General features: G+C 42.8%; 1 protein-coding gene across 3 annotated transcripts in view; it reads right to left on the bottom strand.

Annotated features, from left to right (window-relative positions):
• USP1 (ubiquitin specific peptidase 1) overlaps positions 1 to 19,176 on the bottom strand; it is a 29,118-nt gene extending 9,942 nt beyond the window's left edge. Inside the window, exon 1 of one of the 3 annotated variants that reach the window (XM_053214174.1) lies at positions 18,968 to 19,176. The gene's annotated coding sequence lies outside the window, so the exon portion shown is untranslated. Of the gene's footprint in view, positions 1 to 1,735; positions 2,541 to 18,967 lie in introns of those variants that run through there. The other 2 variants (XM_053214175.1, XM_027059016.2) reach the window with 2 other exon arrangements.
• Positions 19,177 to 21,635: the final 2,459 nt, after the last annotated feature.

The raw sequence follows: 21,635 nt of genomic DNA, 5'->3' as shown, positions 1-21,635 counted from the left end.
AAAAAGCTTATATAAAATGTAACTTGCACAAGTCACTATGTTGTACACCAGAAACTAATGTAACATTGTGTGTCAACTATACTCCAATAAAAAAATATAATTTGGATACAAGCAAAGGCATAGATCTGGTTTTCAATTATACCTAAACATTTGAGTGAAAAGTAATAAAAGATGCAAAGTTGAGAAAATGGTGCAAAGAACTGCTGCACTTGTGCTACCAAACTGTTACTGACTAGACACAATATACTGAGTTTCCAAAACTTCTTTTAAACTATAAATTTTGTTAAATGCTCCCTTGAGTAGAAAAAAAGATTTACCTTTTTTAAACTTTTTTCACTGTTAAAACTTTTGGATGAAAACCCCCCCAGCAGTATTTGTGGTATTTATTTTATACACACGTCCTATTTTCTTAAGATATCGGGGGGAGGGGGGAGGGAATTATCTGGGGTATTAGAGTACAAAACCTCAGCAATGATTTCAATACAGACACAGTAATAGGATGAACAGAGAAACTAACAAAATTCAAACTCCATCTTTACTAACAAGCATTTCACTCCACTGTCTCTGATCTGGGAATTCGCAACATTGAACTCGGTTGTGAAACCACACTTTTGAGACTCAACTCAGGAGTAACTGCAAAGTTGACCAATTTCCCCATCCCCCTCCCCAACTCAATTTACCCTCCTAGCCACTTACTGCTACTGATGGAAAGCTATCACGAACGATAAACCAGTCTACGCGAAGTTGTCAAGGATCTCTAAGCATTAACGATTCTCGTAAAAGATTTTTCTTGGGAGCCAATTCTTATAAATGATGTAAAGTGGATTCTCTAAGACACAGAGTAGTAACCGGACTTAAATAAGCAGAAGAAAAAACGACCAAGCAGTTGAAATAACGGATAGATCCTAAGCAATTAAACCCTCCTGGCTCCCTCAAATCACTAACCATTTAACGTTGCTGAAAATACCACATTTTTACCAGATGCCGTATCTTACACCATTTCTTACTCCTGGCTTTATTACTGGAAAAACTAAAACGTTTCTCCTAGAAGTCTAAATCAAATGTCACAGAAAACACAATAAATCGAACATTAGATACTCTTGAACAAATGACAATATGAACATTCAGTCCCACTAGTTTCAAGTTCTTCCCTTTATAAGACGACAGGACTCAATGCCAGTTTTTCATGAAAAACGTAAAACAAGGATAACATCCTCGACAAAGGCTTAAAAACACGTGGCTTTCTAAATACTTCTGGAAAAATTAAGTTACAGTGCGCGATAAAATTTAGCAATTCCCGACACCGGACAACATTAGTAAAAACATGCTCTCCCTACGCCGCACCTCTAGGAACGAAAAGTGAAAAGGCGAGGCTGTGCTGCCGTCCGTGTCGGTCAGACACAGCCCTGGGTCCTGCGGGAGGCTGACCGGTGGCGACTCCGGCCCGCACCGCAGCTCCGGGCCCCTCGCCCGCGGAATTGGCCTATTGACGCCCAGCCCGCACCTGCCTCCCCGTGTCCCCGCGGCGGCAGGAGGGGCGCCCCTCCCTGCCACCGGTGCCCACAGGGCTCGACTGGCAGCTCCGCAAGGGCGCAGCAGCGAAGCGGTCCTGGCGTCTCCCCCCCCACACCCCCCCGCGGATCCGACGCCGGGGTCCTAGGGCGACCCCCTTGGGGGCCGGCCGAACTTGTCTCGGCGCCCAGACACCGGCCTCTCCTCCCCAGGCCCTCCTTACCTGGTCATGGCCCAAAGCACGGTCCGCGGCGGTGACGCCCCGAGTCCAGCCGGGATGTATGTGGGTGCGACAGGTGAGCCCCTGCCCCGAGCCCGCGGGGGCCCCGACCCAAGGAAAAGCTGCCCGGATTGCCCTCCCCGCAGGGGAGTGACCATTCGCTCTCAAGAGCGGGAACCCGGGCTGCCGCTCGGTCCTGCCCTGCGCCGGCACCAACTACATCCCCGGAGCGGCGCCCGCCCCCGCCCTCCCCCGCCCCGGGATGGCGAGGCGCGCCAGAAGTAGTCCCGCTCGCCAAGCGCCTGAACCGCTAGGGTCTTTCCCACTCCACCACCGAGGGGAACTTGGCGCGTTTTCCTCAGTCTCAGGACCCCCGTGTTTTAGCCTCCGCCCGCGCCAGCACTGCGATTGGAGGTGGCGTCCTTCGAAAGTGCCGGTTCTAGTCTCCACGCTGCAGGGACGCGAAAGGCAAGAGCCGCCTCGCGACCGCCACTCGCCCCCCTGCCACGCACGGGGTCCGGAACCAGCTGGAACGGTAGTTTTCCCAAGATCCTAACGGGTTCTGCAGTTTCAAACAGCGCAGGCAGCGTCAGGGGCAGCTCGCGCGGGTCCTCGCTGAGGGCGCGCGCTAGGTGCTGGAGGCCTGGCTGGCGGGCTCGAGCCTCACACCCTTTTTTTTTTTTTTTTTTTTTAACCATTCGTGCGCGCGAGTTGAGGAAAGGCGTACGGGTCGGGAGACGGGACAGAGAGAAGATGGGACGGACTCCTTCCTCGGGAAGACGACGCTAGGTGCTCAAATCCACCAATCTGTGATGACCAATCCCCCAAACCTTGTCCCCCCACCACCACGCTGAAGGAGCCAATCAGAAGTACCTAGACAAAAGCAGTGGGTGGGCGGAGGAAGTCCAGCCAATACCAAAAAGAAGACAGGAGGACTCCACCAATCATTGCTGGATATGCAGAGTACCCTTCAGGAGCGGTCCACTCCTTCCGCTCTCATTGGCGTTCGAGTGCGCGCTTTCGCTGCCGACTGTTAAATCTCGCTCCGCGTTTTGTGAATCCTTGGCGGTGGGACGCCTCCGCGGGTGCGGTTTCCGGAGTGAGGCCCTCACAATAAGTCCCGCCCCCCCTTTCTTGCGTACACATTCGGGCGGGGTTACTAGGGAGCCTAGTTTCGGAAAATGGCTGACGGCTGTGCTTGGTGCTCGGTGCCTGGGCTTTCTGATCGGAATCACAGCCCCAGCCCCGGGACCATCCAATAGAAACCAGCGCTGTCGTGGATAACAGCGTATTCTCAACCGTATACGGTAGCACTGAGGCTCCTTCCTCAGCCCTTCCACGCCTCATTTTCTCCCGTTTACTCCTTTCCCTTCCCGGCCAGACAAGGAAACGAAAAGAGCACTTTAAGGCCCAGCTCCGGCTGCGGGTGCTGGAAAGTGTTTCTGCGCGAGCCCTTACTTGGGGCTCAAATGCGGCGAGCGAGGCCTTAACCTGATTTTTGCTTCCTTTCGTTAGTATGCTTACCTTAGTGAGGTGACCTCGCAAAGCAAGTTAAGCAGGATAAGTTCAGTTCAAATGCATTTAATCAAGTTTGTTTTTAGGTGCCTACCAAGTTGCAAAGCATTTTTCAAGGCGCTAGGGGTACGGCGTGAATGAAATGCATTCCCTGCTCGAAAGGAGCTTTACATTCTAGAGAGGGGCAGAAGTTAAAATGATAGGACATAATGAGTGGTAGGGAAAGGAGATAGAGAGTGGACAGTTTTAGATAGAGTCTGGAAAGACCTCTTTGAGTTGACATTTGAGCTGAATGAAAGTGGAGTGAGCCTTGGAGGAATCTCAGGGAAGAATGGTTCAGGCAGAGAACAAGTTTTTAAAAGTCCAAGCTTCATATGCATATACTGGAAAGAAGCAAGTAGGCTAGGGTATTTAGAGCAAAATGAGCCTAGATGTGATAACTGTGGGAAATGAGAGTAGTGACATCTGCAGGGCTCTGATTAAGCAGGGTAAGGAGATGGAATTCATTGGATGGTTTTGAACTGGGCAGTGGCATAATTTGTAAAGTGGCTGCTTATGGTGGATAGATTGTTGACCTTCAAACATGCAAGCAGGAAAGTTAGCTAGGAGGCTATTTCAGACTTCCAGGAAATAAATTATTTGGCTTGCAATAAGGTGGCAGTAGAAATGTTAAGAACTGGTAGGATTCTGGATGTATTTGGGGTTTTGTTTTTTTATCCTGAGAGAGATCCAGCAGGGGGAGAGGGGGAGAGAGAGAATCCCAAGCAGGCCCTGTGCCACCAGCACAGAGCTGGATGCAGGACTCCATCCCAGGAACCACAAGATCATGACCTGAGCCAAAAGCAAGGGTCAGATGCCCAAATGGTTGAGCCACCCAGGCTCCCCAGTTCAGAATATATTTTGAAGTAGAGTGAACAGGATCCCTTGATAGATTGTAACAAAAAAGAAACAAAAATGACCAGGATTATTTTTTCCCCAAAGCAACTGGATAGTGGTTGGCCCTTGCTTAAAATGGGGAACATTAGGTAGCAGTGGGTTTGTTGTGAGGTGACATTGTTCTCACACACTAAAACTCAGATGCCTATTTTAAATAGAAGCTGAGCCAACAGTTAGCAAGGTTGGAGCTGAGGGGAAAATTTAGATCAAGTGATATAAATTTAGGAGTCACCAAATGGTATTTAAAACCACAAGACTGGAAGAAATCACCTAGAGTGGAAATCTTTATCCTAAAACTCTGCAGAACATTGATGACCATTTCCCTTGCCCAGCCAAGAATCCTAAATCCAAGTAACTGCCTCTTAATTTACCCATCTTAGAATCAACACCCATAACAAATACTCATTTTAAGAGTGAGACCTTAGGGGCGCCTGCGTGGCTCAGTAGGTTAAGCCTCCAACTCTTGGTTTCAGCTCAGGTGAGATCATTATCTCACGGTTGGTGAAATCAAGCCCTACATTGGGCTCTGTGCTGATTGCTTGGGTTTCTCTCCTCCCTCTCTCTCTCTCTCTCTCTTTCTCTCTCACTGACTCTATCTCAAAAAAAAAAAAAAAAGTGAGACTTTAAAGGTCCTAATCACTGAATTTATACAAAGAACAGTATGACACGTTCATACTGAACATAAAGTTCAAAGTCACTGCCTAAAGAGAAATTAATGCTGCTATCACTTGGTAAAATAAACTCAAAGTTAGGGTTTGAGCTACTTTCAAGGGATTAATAATTCCTATTTGAGAGCAGAAAAGAAAGCAGCCCAACTCATTTTGAAGCCAGTATAACCCATAATAGACAAGGACAGAACTAGAAATATAATTATAGGTCAGTCCCTTAGTTTGCCATTGTGTATCATGGACTAGACAATCTCATTCTCTAGTACTAGCAGAATCATTGCTACTTTCAAACTCTACCAGGATAGGTAACCAATTCTAGTTTCCTATTATAATTTTCCTAATTCTAGTTCTCTTTTTTAATTTTTTTTAACGTTTGTTCAATTTTGAAAGAGAGAGAGTGCGTGTGCGAGCAGGGGAGGAGCAGAGAGAGAGGGAGACACAGAATCTGAAGCAGGCTCCAGGTTCTGAGCTGTCAGCACAGAGCCGGACGTGGGGCTCAAACCCACGAACTGCAAGATCATGACCAGAGCCAAAGTCGGACACTCAACCAACTGAGCCACCCACCCACCCCTTCTCTTATCTTAACTGAGATCCTATTGTCTGCAGCCACCATTCTTCCTCTATAATACATAATATGAGTCAAGATTCAGTTGAAGAGAATAGAATCCACTCCCCTGGTATAAGCAAAAAGAGCATTAAATACTGGGGGTGTTGATTAAATAGACTCAGATTAATTTTCAGGAATGAGTCCCAAAGTCTTCACAGAACTGGCCACCAAGGGAAAGATGACTCTTTTATGATCAGGAAATGAAAACTCCTGAACTACATTGCTCCTGCAATACCTAGGAACCACGACCATCAGAAAGCTGCCCGTGTTGCCAACTCCAGAACCACACTACACACACTGTGATCTACTCTTGCACAATACATGTGTTCAGTCCTGAATGTTAGAGCCCACAGTACTAGTGGCTAGATATTGACACCTCTGCTAATGCTGCTCCAGAAATCCCAAAACCTCCATAACCGTGCTTGTCAATAGCAAGAGCGGAAGCCCATGGATGCATAGCAGGCTTGGTGTATCTGGCAATATAACTGATGCAAAAATGTAAAAGGTCTCTGATCCTTTTCCTTTCACTCAGTACTATGTGGGAGAAATTACAGCTGTAGTTCTTGACAAGATATAATTTTTAAGCCCAAAGACTCTTATTTCCTGGCTTCCATGTGCAGTGCAACTACCTCACTCTTAATGACAGCTACCTTGGGGGCATCTGAAACAATGGGACTTAACAGGTGGACAGCATTCTTAATCCCATTTTTGTCAGCCTTGTATGGCTGAACGGCAGGCACATTTCCTTGCAAGGCTTTTATTCACAGGCAGTTCCTGTGTGCTTTGACTTAAAGGTATAAACGTAGTTGGTATTTTTTCAGCCCTTCCAAATTACAGAACTCTTAATCCACTTAGATTATAGACAGAGTTCCCCTCTTAGGAAAGCTGAATACCCTTCCATCCCTACTTGCAGATTGACTAGCTCTGGCCTGAGTTAATCTCTCAAAGAACTTTGCTGAAACTGGCAAAAATTTAAAGCCAGCAAATACCAAGTTCTATAAATTTTACCAATTATTTCCCTCATGCTACAAATATCTTGCAACTGGACAGTAAGGGTCACCAGTTTTCCATGTGGCAATATCTGAGTCTTTACCACACATTGCCCTAATGCTTCCACTAAAGTGACAGTTCATTTATTTTAAGGTCATGTAATGTGCTGTAGGAAGTTTCTAGGGCTCAAATTCTGCATCAGATAGGAATAGGTTAATCTATGAGAAACAGAATATTTTTTAAGTGTCCTTAGCCAAGATGCACATTTATTTCTTCATCACATAAACAGAGTGCAGAAGTAGGAAGTCTAAATTAGTGGTGATTCCATGACCATCAGGGACCTAATTTCCTCCATTCTCGACATGTGTGGCTTCTACCTTCTGGTCCAGATGGCTACTTAAGTTCCAGCCATCTTGTCTACATTCTAATAAGCAGAAAAGAGAAAAGGGGAAAGATGATCATGCCTCCTCCCTTGAAAAATACTTCCTGGAAGTTGTACACACCACTCCTGCTTACAACCCATGGGCCAGAACTAACTTTATTCTCTGTGTCTGTATGTCCAGTAAGAGGTCATAACATCAAGGAAGAAGTATACAATTGATATTGGAAGACAAATATTCTCTGCTATGCTTCTCCTTTCCTGATTCAATAAAAGATTTCCCTGAGCGCCTGGGTGGCTCAGTAGGGTAAGCATCTGACTCTTGATGTCGAGATCTTGTGGCTGTGAGATTGAGCCCCACCTCTGGCTCTGCGCTGAGTGTGGCACCTGCTTGGGATTCTATCTCTTCCTGTGCCCCTCTCCCACTCGCTTCCTCTCTCTCTCTCTCTCTCTCTCAAAATAAAAAACTTAAAAAAAAAAAGATTTCTCCAGGTGGGGGAGCAGAAGATTAAAAAAAAAAAAAGCGTATTGTTTGGTTCTTTGCAGAAGAGGATGTGCTCGATAACTATGTTTGCCCTAGTAGTAGATATGGACATGATGCCCAGAACACCCTTCAAGGAAGGACTTGCTCCCAAGCTGCGGGGACTATCTCCACTTGTCAGCTCCATCAGGGTCTACTTTAGCTGCAGAGAGAAGCCTTGCCCAAGGTTATGACATTTCCAGGGCAGCCAATATTGGGTGATTGCACAAGACTGGAATAGAAAGGCTCAGCCATTAGGGCCCACCATGGGACACCTCTGATGTATGATATTCACTCTGGAGCTTCTGGGCAGGTTGTTCAAAGCTTTATTACACCTGTATTAGAATTTGACTTCTTTCTCTGCCCAGTCCTGCTTCCTCTCCCTTCCTTCCATATCTTCTATGCTCTGTCCCAGTGTCTGCTACCCAAGAACCCTACCTGTGATAACTGGTACCAGGATTGGTTGGAGAGAGTAGACAATAAGATGGAATTTGGGAGATGGATTATGGACCACCTGCTGATGAAGCACAGGCAGCCCCTGGCACAAGGTGATAGTCCAACTGGGGTGATATACCAGGTGGAAGGGAACACCAGAGGTGTGACATTTCAGGCATTTGAGATATTGGTAAAAGAGTGATAAGAATAACAGAACTGGATGGCTATTACTAAGCTCCACTGGTTACAGAAAAATAATGAACAACTGAGGATAGGTAATAGGCAATTGCAAGTGAGGAATGAAAGCCAGAGAACCTCTTTATTGTACACACACAAAAAAGGTCTCATTAGCAGGGAAGGGGTGGAGAATGACAAGCAACAAGACTCAAACTTTAGAGTGGCTAAAATATGGTTAAATAACCAAAAATGGCAGGTCTGTTGTGCCAAGGTCAGGGCCATGATTGAGAAAATCTAGCATTCCAACAACATGGAAGGGTCATCTGGGTGGTGCTCCTAAAGATTTTCAATCCTTGGGCTCCTCAGATGCCTAGTGACTGTGGCTCACTCCTCCCTACCAAGAACTGTCACTTTCCTGTGCTAGAAGACTTTGCAGAGGCTTCTAACTGGAAGGCAACATGTTTCCCCCTCCCGTAGTAGACCCCCCTCCCCCCTGCCGCCACATGCACACACAAATCTTCCGGCCACTAGGCCTATAATTAGGGCTTATAGCATAACCTAGTTGAGAAGTGCTGTGCCTAATAATGGAGGTAAAGGACTATTCCCCAAAAAAGATGTAAGACCTAACCAGCATGTACCACCAGGAGCTTGGGGACTATGCATGGGACTGGATTCACAGAAGGCTTGATAAAGGAGGCCAGACCATAAAATGGGATAGGGAGAATTCTATTGATGGTGGAGCACTCTCCCAAAATATTTAACATCCTGGCCAGGGTCTCAAGAGTTGTGTGAACTCACTGCTATGATGGCTCCTAGAAGGATGAAAAACAAAAACAAAAACAAAAAACAAAAACAGTGACTTTGACTAAAACTGAAATGCCAGAAGTGCTAGGGCAGGTAGGTAGGACATGAAAAGATTAAAAGGCTCAAGGAAGTGAATAGGTTAGAATGGATGTGCTATGTACAGCCCAAAGGTTATGATAATTCTGTTCTGAAGGACAGCTCAGAGGCCATTTATCAAGGCCATAAGGAATGCATTGGTTCAAAGGGCAGGAATACCACTCAAAATTTGTGGTGACTCTCAGCAAGTCATGGCTGAAGGTAGTAAAGGCCTCTAGAACCTGGTTCACTGATAGCAATGCATATGCCAGGACCCCAAAGCAGTAGAGGCCAAGTGGTAGTGCTCAATGACCAGAAGCCAGGAAATTACAAGTATTATAATGTGGACCTAACCCACACAGTTATGGAAATGGTTAACAGGACATGGTATCCTTAGGGGCAAAACAGGCAGCCAACAAAGGTCCTATTTAGTTTGTATCAGCAGAAGAAAAAATCAAGGATAATGACCAGGAGAGTAAAATCCTTCATTCAATAAAGTCACCCACTGTTCTTTAATCCATTTGCACACCTGAGTTAGTTTATAGACCTGGAATCCACTGACTGAAGAAGGCCTCAGGAGGAAGGACCCTATTACATTTCAAGTATAAATGGTAATGATTTTCCTAGCCCATCCCCAAAGTATCTTTTGTCATTTACCTGGGTAATTGTACCTTGAGGAAATGGGAATACCCAGACATTTCAAGGACTGTTAGACACAGGGTCTGAATTGACACTGATACCCAGAGACCAAAAGCATCATCATGACCCTGTTAGAGTGGGAGCATAGAGGCCAGTTAATAGATGACAAGGTCTGGCTCAGAGTGGGTCCATTGGGTATGTGGTCTCACCCAATGGTCATTTCCCCAGTCCCCAAACTATAATGGGATTCACATATTTGACAATTGGTACAAACCCCTTGGGATGTTTGCCTGTGAAGTAAAAAAGCCATCATAGTGCAGAATGCCAAGTCGGGGTCTCTGAAATAGCCTCCCCTCCCCAGCCAACCATGGCACCAGAAGTCAAAATAATACTGTATCTCAAGAAGGGATGGCTGAAATTAGGGCCACTCTTAGGAGTTTAAAGGATACAGAGTTGCAGATTCCCATCATAGCTCCATTTAACTCGTCATGTGGCCATGCAAAAAATAGATGGTCTCTGAAGGATGACACCAGATTACTGTAAAGCTCAACCAATTAGTAGGTCTGATGGCAGCTGCCGTGCCAGATGTAGTGCACTTGCTAAAGTAAATTAATACAGCTTCAAGTATTTGGTGCACATCGTTGATTTAGTGAACGCATTCTTTTCCATTCCAATCATAAGAAAGGATCAGAAACAGTTGGCATTCCCACAAAACAGACAAAAGTACACATTTACAGTGTGGCCCGGGGCTATGTTAACATTCCTATCCTGTGTGATAAAAAAAACCCGAAAGAGATCTGCACCTTCTGGATATCCTGAAGCACATCCCATAATCTCTGACATCAATGACTTCCTGCTGATTGGGCAGGATGAGCAAATTATGCTGTGAGAATTAAAAGACTAGAAGTACACATGTGTGGTGGTAGAGTGCAGAGGAATGTGCAGAAGAAAGCTGACTCCTTGCCTTTCGTATCAAGAAGTCAGTAGATAATGGCTGACTGAAAAACCAAGAAGTAGAAATATGAGCATGTTATTTAGATAAGTGGAGGTAAATACCAAAGAATCAGCTTAAAGTTGAAAGTAGTTGCCTTGAGGGAAATGAAGTCTTGTTGGAAGCATTTAACTCTTTAAGTCAGGCACATGTATAACTTTGAAAAAATTAAAAAACTAATATATATATATATTATATATATATTATATATATTGTAGTATATATAATATATATATTATTATATTATAATATATATATATTACACACACACACATATTTAAGCACTGTAAGTGAATTATTTACTGATTTCATCTCCTGGGAAAGGAGCAAATAGAGCAAATAAGCTCAACAGGAATAGATTATTTGAGATTGGAATGACCGTTCTTCCAACCTCACCTTCTGGGTGCTAGTTAAAAAAAAAAAAAAAAAAAAAAAGGCTCAGTATGTGAACATTTGGCTGTAATCCAGCATCTTTAGTAACCACAAAAGGCAACCAACCTCAAAACAGCTAGTAAAACCACTATTCAGTAGTTCAATTTAAATAAATGATTCTTTCCACAAATTAAAGTCTGTTTAAAAGGTAAAATCCACTTGGCTTCAAGATTTAAAATTTTTGTTTCCCAATCTACAGCCCCAGGGTCAGGTGGAATGACTTCCCTTGCCTATTCAGGGAATGCCTTGCTCCACTTCTTTAATGTTTGGTAACAATTTAGTAGAGGAATGTCCGGTAAGGGGGTGGGTGCTGTGGGGGTAGCAGGAAGTCTCACGAGCCTATTTATATTTTACGGAAAGGGAGTCTTGTCTTTCTCATACCATTAAGATTCTCTTATCCTTTGTATATTTAACCCATCCTGAAGAGAGATCTACAGTTAAACTTCAATATTTTTTTCTACTCTGAATAAAGTTTACTTTAATAAAGTACTAAGTACTTGGAGAGGAAATAAATTCCAAGAGAGTATTATTATGAGTATTATTATGGACTCATGGCTTTTTATAGTCTTAACATGTTTTAATTAAGTATAATTCTGATTGGATTTTTGAAGCAAATAAGATTCCTGTTTTAACCCGTGGGGACTCCTTTTAAGCAGGCTTCCAGGTCTCTGAACATTTTTTTAATGTTTATTCATTTTTGAAAGAGAGAGAGAGAGCATGAGTGGGAGGGGCAGAGAGAGAGGGAGACACAGAATCCAAAGCAGTCTCCATGCTCCGAGCTGTCAGCACAGAGCCCGATGAAGGGCTCAAACTCACAAACCACAAGATCATGACCTGAGCCGTAGTCGGATGTTTAACAGACTGAGCCACCCAGGCACTCTGGTGTCTCAACATTTTGAAAGCATCCTTGCCTTCTGGCGATTCCAGGTCCATCTTTAAAAATATTTTCTTACTAACTTGAATGTACTATATAATATGTTGTTTTTACCATATTACCTGTTTAAAAACCACAATATTATTATACACCATAATTAAAAAAAATAAATCTAAGTAAGTCATAAGTCAGTGTATACTACTTTGCCATTTCATTCTGGGCTTTTAAAAGAGTGCATGTATTTTTCAATCAGAGAAGAATACAGTTGGCTCTAACATGAGGATTGTATGATGATTATCTTTCAGCCTAACTAATTCAGATTTAGATTTTGTGTAGGTCTTGGTATGGAGCACCCCAAAACTTGGTGGCGTAAAATAACAATTTCTTATTTCTCATGATTCTGTGGGTTGGCTACGTTCCCTTGGAGGATGCATTCAGCTGGGACGGTCACCCGGGAACTGGAATCAGTGGGGCTGACTAGGCTTCCCTCTCCCTCGGATGCTCCTCCTCAAAGAGGTGGCATGAGGCTTCTCCACACAGTCATGGTAAGCAGAGTTCCACGAGGGCAAAACCCAGTGTACAAGCATGTACCAACCCTCTGTCTGCATTACTCCCTTTGGCCAAAGGAAATCCCATGGCCAAACCCAAAGTTAAGGGTTTTCATAAAGGCATGGATATGGGGGAGGAGGGGGGGTCCTGAGTCACTGGGGTCATTAATATAACAAATTACTCCAATCTTCCTGTGAATATTATCTTAAAGTAGAAGTCCTATCACTCAGGGTGTTAACCTTAAAAAATAAAACTGCTAGTTATTTTACCAGCAAGAATGGTTTTGTCCAGTAATAGCAGAGAATTACAATCTAGAACTAAAGCAAAATCATAGGCAAATCTAGAGAACGAAGGAATGGAACCCTGTTTTATAGAGGAAAGGGGAAGCTGGGAGGGCTATTATAAGCAAAAAGTCCATTGGAGTAAACTGGGATTTCAAAGTATAGTAGCTTTTCATTGGCTGACTTCTGACAGTCACTCATTGGCCGGGCTGTTGCCAGGGGAGTAAGAAAAACTTTCTTCCTTCTGCTGGGATGGAGTAAAGCAGTATCCACTTGCAAGGTCCCTCTCTCTTCCTGTTGGTTCTGCAGCTGCCAAGGAGTGCCAGTGTGTAAGAGCACTCCCTTTGCTGGCCTCCCAGCTTCATTCTAAATGATATTCCCTATTATTAATTTTCATATTTCACCCTTTTGTTCAAGATCTTTCTTAAAAATTTTTTTTCAACATTTATTTATTTTTGGGACAGGGAGAGACAGAGCTTGAACGGGGGAGGGGCAGAGAGAGAGGGAGACACAGAATCGGAAACAGGCTCCAGGCTCTGAGCCATCAGCCCAGAGCCTGACGCGGGACTCGAACTCACGGACCGCAAGATCGTGACCTGGCTGAAGTCGGACGCTTAACCGACTGCGCCACCCAGGCGCCCCACCAAGATCTTTCTTTGAAAGCATCACTGATCAAGAGTTAGATTCTCCATATTTAGTAGTTTTGTCCCTCAGTGCCAAGAAGAATCTTTCCTAGTTGTCATGTCCCATGTCAAAGAAAAGGAGCATAGCAGCTGAAAAACACTGAGGCCACATCTGAGTAACAAGGAAGGTTGCGGGGAGACCTCTTAGGCACTTCCCATCTATAGTCCATATTTATTAAAACTGTAAGTGTTGGAGATCGTCTCAAAGCATCAAACCAGCATTGCCTTATTGGGTACATCATTTAAAAAACTTGACAGGTGACAAAATACAAAACTTAAAATAATTATATAAAACAGAAGAAGTAGAAGTAACATGAGAATTCCAAATCGTGCATGATGGTTCTACACCAGGACTCTAGGTGTGAAAGTAGCCAACTGAGATATTTATTGGCACTGATTATTATTATTTAGGGGAAAAAGGCTCTCTCATGATGGTAAACCTGTAGTCATGTATGTCTCCTAGAAACCTCTGCCTAAAGCAACCATGAACACAAAATAGTGAATACTGCAAAGGCACACTACAGAATTAACTGAGTGGATTTGGGAAGATACGGTACAGGTATAAACAGGAAGCAATAGCTGATGAACTTTTTGCAAAACAGCAAAACTGCAAAAGTGTTTTTGAAAAAGTGTCATCTCAAAAGAACTGTTTGGAACCAAATGTGTTCTCAGTGATATTGTAGAGTTGTAAATTCAGAAACCATGAATTTGGATAAGAATCCAGAGTCAGTTAATGGTTCAGATGAGAAAAGACTTTTTGTGAATTCTAAATTTTCCAAGCCTTCAGAAAAAGCAAGTGAAAATTAATTTGTCATAGGATCATGATGAGGCTATTTCCAAAAGATGGTAAGAGGTTTCTCCCTTTTGTATGAATTTGAAAAAGCAGATAAGAGAATGGTCTTTCCACAAAAGAGACAGAAGCAGCAACAATGAGAAAAAGGTATACAGGCCTGGTCCAGACATCCTGGGAAAGCTGTCCCATCAAATGTCACCTGTTTTGATTCCCGGAAATCTTTACTTTTAGGTCACCAGATAATGTGCAGGTATAGTCAGGGCTTGTTGCTTTCTTTAGATGTGTCACATGAATCCAAGAGTCTATTTCCCCAATTTTGGTGGCATAAGGGTTGGTTAGAAGTTCCTAATGAAGGCATTTCCAGTGAGGTTGAAGAGAGTCTTTCTGGAGGTGTCTTTTGAAATCTCCATGTTGCCAAGGCATGATTTTAAGGTTTTCATCTCCTGGGAGTGCACAGTGAAAAGATTGCTCTACCAAAGCATGGTTAGTTTTAATAGAAGAAATTGGGCCTTTACAATATTGAAGTATATCTCCTTTTATCAACTGTGGGTCAAAGGAGGCAGAGGGCAAGTGCATTGGATGCCTGTGACTGTCTCAAAGGATGAAAGTCTGTGAGTTCCCAAGGGGGTGGGACTGAGATTTAAAAGGAACAACGGCAATCCTTTCGGCCAATGTATTTTGAGGGTTTCCACAAATTTTCCCAATTGAGTCTTAATAGTGCCATTAGTGTGTTCCACTGACCCTGAGGATTGGTGATGGTATGCACAATAAAAGCATTGTAAAACTGGCCAAACAGCACAGGCTTGTTGAAGCACCTGACTGGTAAAAGGGTTCCCGATTACTATGAAGTTCAAGAGGGGTTCTCCAGGTGGAGGTAATCTTTTCTTCTAAGGTTTTATTTGTAAGTAACCTCTACACCCAATGTGGGGCACAAATTTACAACCCCAGGATCAAGAGTTGCACGCTCTACCAACTGAGCTAGCCAGGCATCCCAGGGGTAATCTTTTCTAACAGAGTTTTAGCAACAAAGGAAGCATGACCTGTCTACAAGAGAAAGCTTTGGTCCAGAGAGAAAGCATACAAATTATGACTAAAACATATTTATGTCCATGAGATGGGGAAGCTCTATGAAATCCATTTGTACGAACAGGTTTCTTTGGATTCTGCTTTGGACAGGTTGAACAGCTGAGGTAGGCACTTTTTGTGGCCTTATTAGTATTTCCCCACCAATATTGATTTATAAATGCTATTATTTTGTCAGTAGACGAATGGTTTAATGCTTGTTCAGTGCTAGTGGTACTGTTAGAATTTCATAGGGGCTGGATTCTTATTTGGTCCAAACCAGACTTACTAGTTTTCCAATATTGTTTTTCCCTCTCTGGGGCTAATTGTTGGATATCTCTTATTGTCAATTTCTCCAAATGATCATTCCTTTGGACCATAACATAGGTTTGCTTACTGGTTTCATTTGACCTCCAGGGAGATGAGTCTGGAATGCCTAGGAACCTTAGTGATAGCCAGAGAAGTCAGCAAAAGTATGGCATCTAATAAATTCTGGACACAGGAAACATTTTTAATTTTATCCCCATTGGAGGTAAGGAAACCTTGTTGTTTGCATAACATTCCAAAGTCATGAGCTTCCCCAAAGGCATACTGACTATTGGTGTGAATGTTTGCGGGTTTCCCCTTGGTTAAGGTACAAGCTCGAGTCAGGGCATGTAACAACTTGTTGGGCTGAAATAGCCAAAGGTAAAGGTGCTACCACAATGACTTCAAAAGGAGTAGCAATAGCATACCTAGCACAATACTTGCCATTTTCATCCCTTAAATAAGAGCCATCAATAAGTCATGAAAAATCTGCATTGGTTAGAGGAGTTTCCTGTAAATTGCCACAGAGAGTCAAAGGTAATCTCTCAGCATAAGCAGTAACTGAGGGGCTTCATTTGGATCCAAACATTGCCCTTGTTTCAAGATCAGATGCAGTTAAGTACCGAATCTGAGTTTAAGAAGACTGCCAAAAGTTTTCTGTCTTCCGGCGAAGAGGTTTGAGAAGGAGAGCAGAGAAGCAAATCATCTGTGTATTGTAACAAAGTGGAGACTGCAGAAAACTTTCTGTCATCCAAACCAATTTTTAGGGTTTGTGAAAAATAAAGATTCTGCAAGATCCTGGGGCATGTCTGTCCAGGTGTATTTCCATTCTTCCCAAATGAAAGCAAAAAGATATTGGCTACCCTTATCAGCTGGAATACTAAAAAAAACACACTGTATAGATGAATTACAGTGAAAAATTTGCTTTCAGTGGGAATGGATGTCAAGAGCCTATGGGGGTCAGGAATAACCGGGGGCCAAGAATAACAGGAGTAACAGGGTTATTTGTTGCTCAGAGGTCCTGGACGAACCTGAAGCCTCAGACATTGGGTTTTCTCACAGATAAAAGTGTGATATTATAGGGACTAGTGTAGAGGATAATGAAGCCCTGAGCCTTGTAATCTTTTATTATGGGCTTGATGTCTTGAAGAGCTTCTTTATTTATAGGGTATTCTGGGGGGGAGCTTTTGAGGAATTGATGTGAATCTTGATGGGAGGTGCACTGTGGATTGTGCCAATACCAATTCAGGATTTTGCCCGTAAAGAGGATGGTAGCTAATCCAATAGGAACAAATAACCAGTGTCCCCAGACTCAGCTGTACAGTGTTGTTGGAGATGGAACAAATAAAAAATGTTGAAGGGAATAGGTTAGAGACAGGGATCTGTCGAAGTTTATTAGAGACCCCTGCTATTTGAACTGTTTTTGTATTCTGAGACAGGCGCTGCTTTATAGCAGTGGGGCTGAGCACCAAGTCTGTAGCTCTGGTGTCAATACTGAGAGATTCATTCCCAAACTGGAGAGTGGATTCTGCAAGCTGATTAAGAGAAATTCCCATCCCCCCCACTGGGAATTGGGAGGACATTGGAAAGGCTGGCTGGAGGGCTGAAGGTACCTGGAGCTCTTAAACTGGCAGCAATCTTCGTGTGCCTGAGGGACTCAGTCAGTTAAGCATCCAACTCTTGATCTCGGTTCAGGTCATCATCTCACAGTCCGTGAGTTTGAGCCCTGCACTGGGCTCTGTGCTGACAGCGTGGAGCCTGCTGCTTGGGATTCTGTCTCTTTCTTCTCTCTCTCTGCCACTACCTTGCTTGTTCTCTCTCTCTCTCTCTCTCTCTCTCTCTCTCTCTCTCTCTCTCAAAATAAATAAATAAATAAACTTAAAAAATAAAATAAAATAAATTGGTAGCAATGTTTTTTCCCCAACACCCTGGCTCTTTGCAATAATAGCAGAAACTAGGAGGTTTGGTTAGTTCAGGAGCCTTCATTTGCCAGAGTTAAAATTAAGCATTTTAGTGGTCTTTCTCTTAGGTGACTGATTTATCTAGGATATGAGTGAGCTAGTTTATCAAGTTAACTAAATCTGAAATGGGTATAGGTTCCGATTCCATCTTGGTCCTTTTAACTAAAGGAGAAAGATCCTGGTTCAGCCTATTTATAAGCCAAAAGTTAAATGCTACCCAAGTGGATTCAACATCTAAAGGAAGACCAGATTCTTTAAAAACAATTTAGAGTCTTTTGTAATAGCTTTGAACAGGCCCATCAGGCTTTTGTGTGCAATCCTGAAATGTGTTCCAATCAGCAGGCTTAGGAAAAGCTATTATAATTGCTCTGTGGAGATTTCCAGGGAGTATTCTAGCCATCTTGCCAAAAGTTAGGGGGTTGTTTCTCTAAATTTGCTTCAGGATGTTCCCATTGGGTTAGTTCCATCCGATGTTTGGCCTGGTCCTCACCAACAAGCATGTGGACTAATTGATAGAAATCTGAGAAACCAAGTTGGTGAGTCTGAATAACTGTTAAATTCTTCAGCAAACTTATGGGGGGCCCTCTGTCACTTTAGGAAACCCTTTAACTGTGGTTTGCGATCCAGCCCTAGTCTGGGGGAGATAAAATTTAAGAGTATATTTAGATCCTCAGAAGAGTTAACTTTAAAGACGCAATTTTTAATAGGTTCAGGAGAGGAGAAAGCGGAGAGAGATTCAGAGGAAAAGAGAAATTTGGCAGAGAGAAAGAGGAAAATGGTGCTGGAGGCAGGGCTTGAGCACAAGGTGGCTGCCATATGTCTGTAGATGAAGATAAGGGAGGGGAAAGGAGGTCTCAGAAGCTATTTTGATTTCTTTCAATTGTTTGTTTGCCTCAGTTAATTTAGAAATAGTATTTTGTTAAGAGGCAAACTTAGAATCCTGAAAAAGTTTGGAAGCTTCATGTTACCAATTACAATAGGCATCCCATTCAGTTATCTGTTTCTTGCCTGTTTCTTGCATAGTTTTCTAATTCATTTTTTGAATAAAACAAGTCTGGGGAGATTGAAAATTCCCCATAATGGATGTTGGTGTCCCAAATTACTTTTTGTAAAGTTAGTCCATTTAGTTATACATGTGCATGAGGTGGACCATGGTTTTTAGACATAAAACTGGCCAGAGTCCCAGTAAAGGAAAGTGAGGCACCCTCAAAGCATTCTGATGGCTGGGGTTCCATTTCTTGAAGGTTTTTCTCTAAAGCAAAGATAAAAATTCCTAAACAGCAGTTTTAACAGGAACAGCCTGGTTCCAGAAGGAATCAGACCAAAGGTCAGCACAGTTCCAATAGGAACAGCCCAGTGCAGAAAAGGAGTTGGATCAAAGGCCAATACAGTTCTAACTGGCACAGTGCCAACAGAAACAGTCTGATTCTCAAAAGGAGTCAGACTGAAGGTCAAATTAGTACTCCCAGAAAAACAAGGCCTTAACAGAGATCCTGACTAAAGCCTAGAGGACTTGAACACAAAGAGAGCAAAGCTGAAAATCCAGGAGAAAACTCACCCTCAAACTCCAGGGTCAGTGAGAAAGCAGTGAGCTCAATTGGTTCTGTGGGTACTGGTACCTGTTTGCTCACCTGCTTTGGGGCTGTTGGGGGCCTCTCTGGATTGCACTTCGTATCACCAGGTAATGTTAACCTGAAAAAACAAAATTGCCAGTTATTTTACCAGCAAAAATAAGTTCATGTGGGAATAGCAGAGAATTGCAATGTGGGATAAGGAAGCTAAGGCAAAACCATAGGCAAGCAGGGAGAACAAGAAAAGACTGCTCTTTTATAGAGGAGAGTGGGAACCTGGGAGGGCTGTTACACACAAAGTCCATTGGATTAAACTGGGAGTTCAAAGTATAGGGGCTTTTCATTGGATGAGTTGTGACAGTTTCTCATTGGCTGGGCTGTTGCAGGGGGAGGAGGAAAAATTTTCTTCTTCAGTTGAGATAGGGTAAAGTAGCATCCAAGTGCAAGGTCTTTGGGTCTGCGATTGACAAGGAGTGCTAGGGTGTGAGAGCTCTCCTTGCTGGCCTCCAGATTCCATTCTAAATGAGTTTCCTTGTATTAATTTTCACAAGGGATATATCAGACAGATGACCTAATTTTGATATAGAATTTTATATGAGATTTGGTATAAGTATCCCTTTAACTATAGGGTTTTTAAAATATGCAAATATATATTTCCTAGTATTATTTTTAATCTTTTATTGCAGGCAGTTAATGTTGAACATTTATTTTTATGCTTATTTTTAAAAAAAATTTTTCTCCAAGTTTTTATTTCAATTCCAGTTAGTTAAAGTCAGTATAGCATTAATTTCAGATGTAGAATTTAGTGATTCATCACTTACATACAACACCCAGTGCTCATGACAACCAGTGCCCTCCTGAATACCAATCACCCATTTAAACGCCACCCGCCCCTCTCTGGTAACCATCAGTTTGTTGTCTACAGTTAAAAGTTTGTTTTCTGGTTTGCCTCTCTCTCTCTTTTTCCCCTCCATGTTCATCTGCTTTGTTTCTTAAATTCCACATATGAGTGAAATCATATGGCATTTGTCTTTCTCTGACTGGCTTATTTCACTTAGCATAATACTCTCTATCTCCATCCACGTCATTGTAAATGGCAAGATTTCATTATTTTGATGGCTGAGTAACATTCTAGTGTGTGTGTGTGTGTGTGTGTGTGTGTGTACACATACATACCATTTCTTTATCCATTCATCAGTCAATGGGCATTTGGACTTTTTCCGTAATTTGGCTATTGATGATAGTGCTATTTAAACATCTGGGTGCATATATCCCTTCAAATCTGTATTTTTGTGTCCTTTAGGTAAATACCTAGTAGTACAACTGTTGCAATGGTAAGGTGGTTCTATTTTTAGCTTTTTGAGGAAACTCCATACTATTTTCCAGAGTGGCTGCACCAGTTTGCATTCCCACCAACTGTGTAAGAAAGAGGATCCTCCTTTCTGTGCATCCTCTCAAACACCTGTTGTTTCTTGTGTTGTTAATTTTAGCGTTCCAACAGGTGTGGAGTGATATCTCATTGCAGTGTATCTCATTTGTATTTCCCTGATTATGAGTAATGTTGAGCATCTTTTCATGTGTCCATTAACCATCTCCATGTCTTCACTGGAAAAATGTCTATTCATGTCTTCTGCCCATTTATTTATTTAAAAAAAAGTATTTTAATGCTTATTTATTTATTTTTAAACGTCTATTTGTTTTTGAGAGACAGGGAGAGATAGAGCACGAGTGGGGAAAGGTCAGAAAGAGAGGGAGACACAGAGTCTGAAGCAGGCTTCAGGCTCTGAGCTGTCAGCACAGAGCCCGATGTGGGGCTCGAACTCATGGATCGTGAGATCATGACCTGAGCCAAAGTCAGATGCCCAACCGACTGAGCCACCCAGGTGCCCCAATGTTTACTTATTTTTGAGAGAGAGTGAGAGAGACAGTGTGAGCAGGGGAGCGGCAGAGAGAGAGGGAGACACAGAATCCCAAGCAGGCTCCAGGCTCTGAGCTGTCAGGACAGAGCCCGATACAGGGCTCCAACCCATGAACCATGAGATCATGACCTTTGCTTAAGCTGGACGCTTATCCCACTGAGCCACCCAGGTGTGTCTTCTGCCCATTTTTAAACTGGATTATTTGTTTTTTGGGTGTTGAATTTGATAAATCCTTTATAGATTTTGGATACTAACCCTTTATCAGATATGTCATTTGCAAATATCTTCTCCCATTCTGTAGGTTGCCTTTTAGTTTTGTTGTTTCTTTCACTGTACAGAAACTTTTTATTTTGATGAAGTCCCAATAGTTTATTTTTGCTTTTGTTTCCCTTGCCTGAGGAGACGTATCTAGAAAGAAGGTGCTACTGCTGATGTCAAAGAGGTAACTGCCTGTGATCTACACCTCTAGGATTTTAATGGTTTTCTGTCTCACATTTAGGTCTTTCATCTATTTTGATTTTATATTACAAAGCTATAGTGATCAAGACCGTATGATATTGGCACAAAAACAGACACACAGATCAATGGAACAGAACAGAAAATCTAGATAACGAACCCACAACTATATGGTCAACTAGTCTTAGACAAAGCAGGAAAGACTATCCAATGGAAAAAAGAGTCTCTTCAACAAATGATGTTGGGAAACCTGGACAGCAACATGCAAAAGAATGAAACT

This window comes from Acinonyx jubatus, chromosome C1, assembly GCF_027475565.1.
Source record: "Acinonyx jubatus isolate Ajub_Pintada_27869175 chromosome C1, VMU_Ajub_asm_v1.0, whole genome shotgun sequence".
NCBI lineage: Eukaryota > Metazoa > Chordata > Mammalia > Carnivora > Felidae > Acinonyx > Acinonyx jubatus.
Note: the sequence above shows the minus strand (reverse complement) of the source record. Positions and strands in the feature narration are given on the sequence as shown.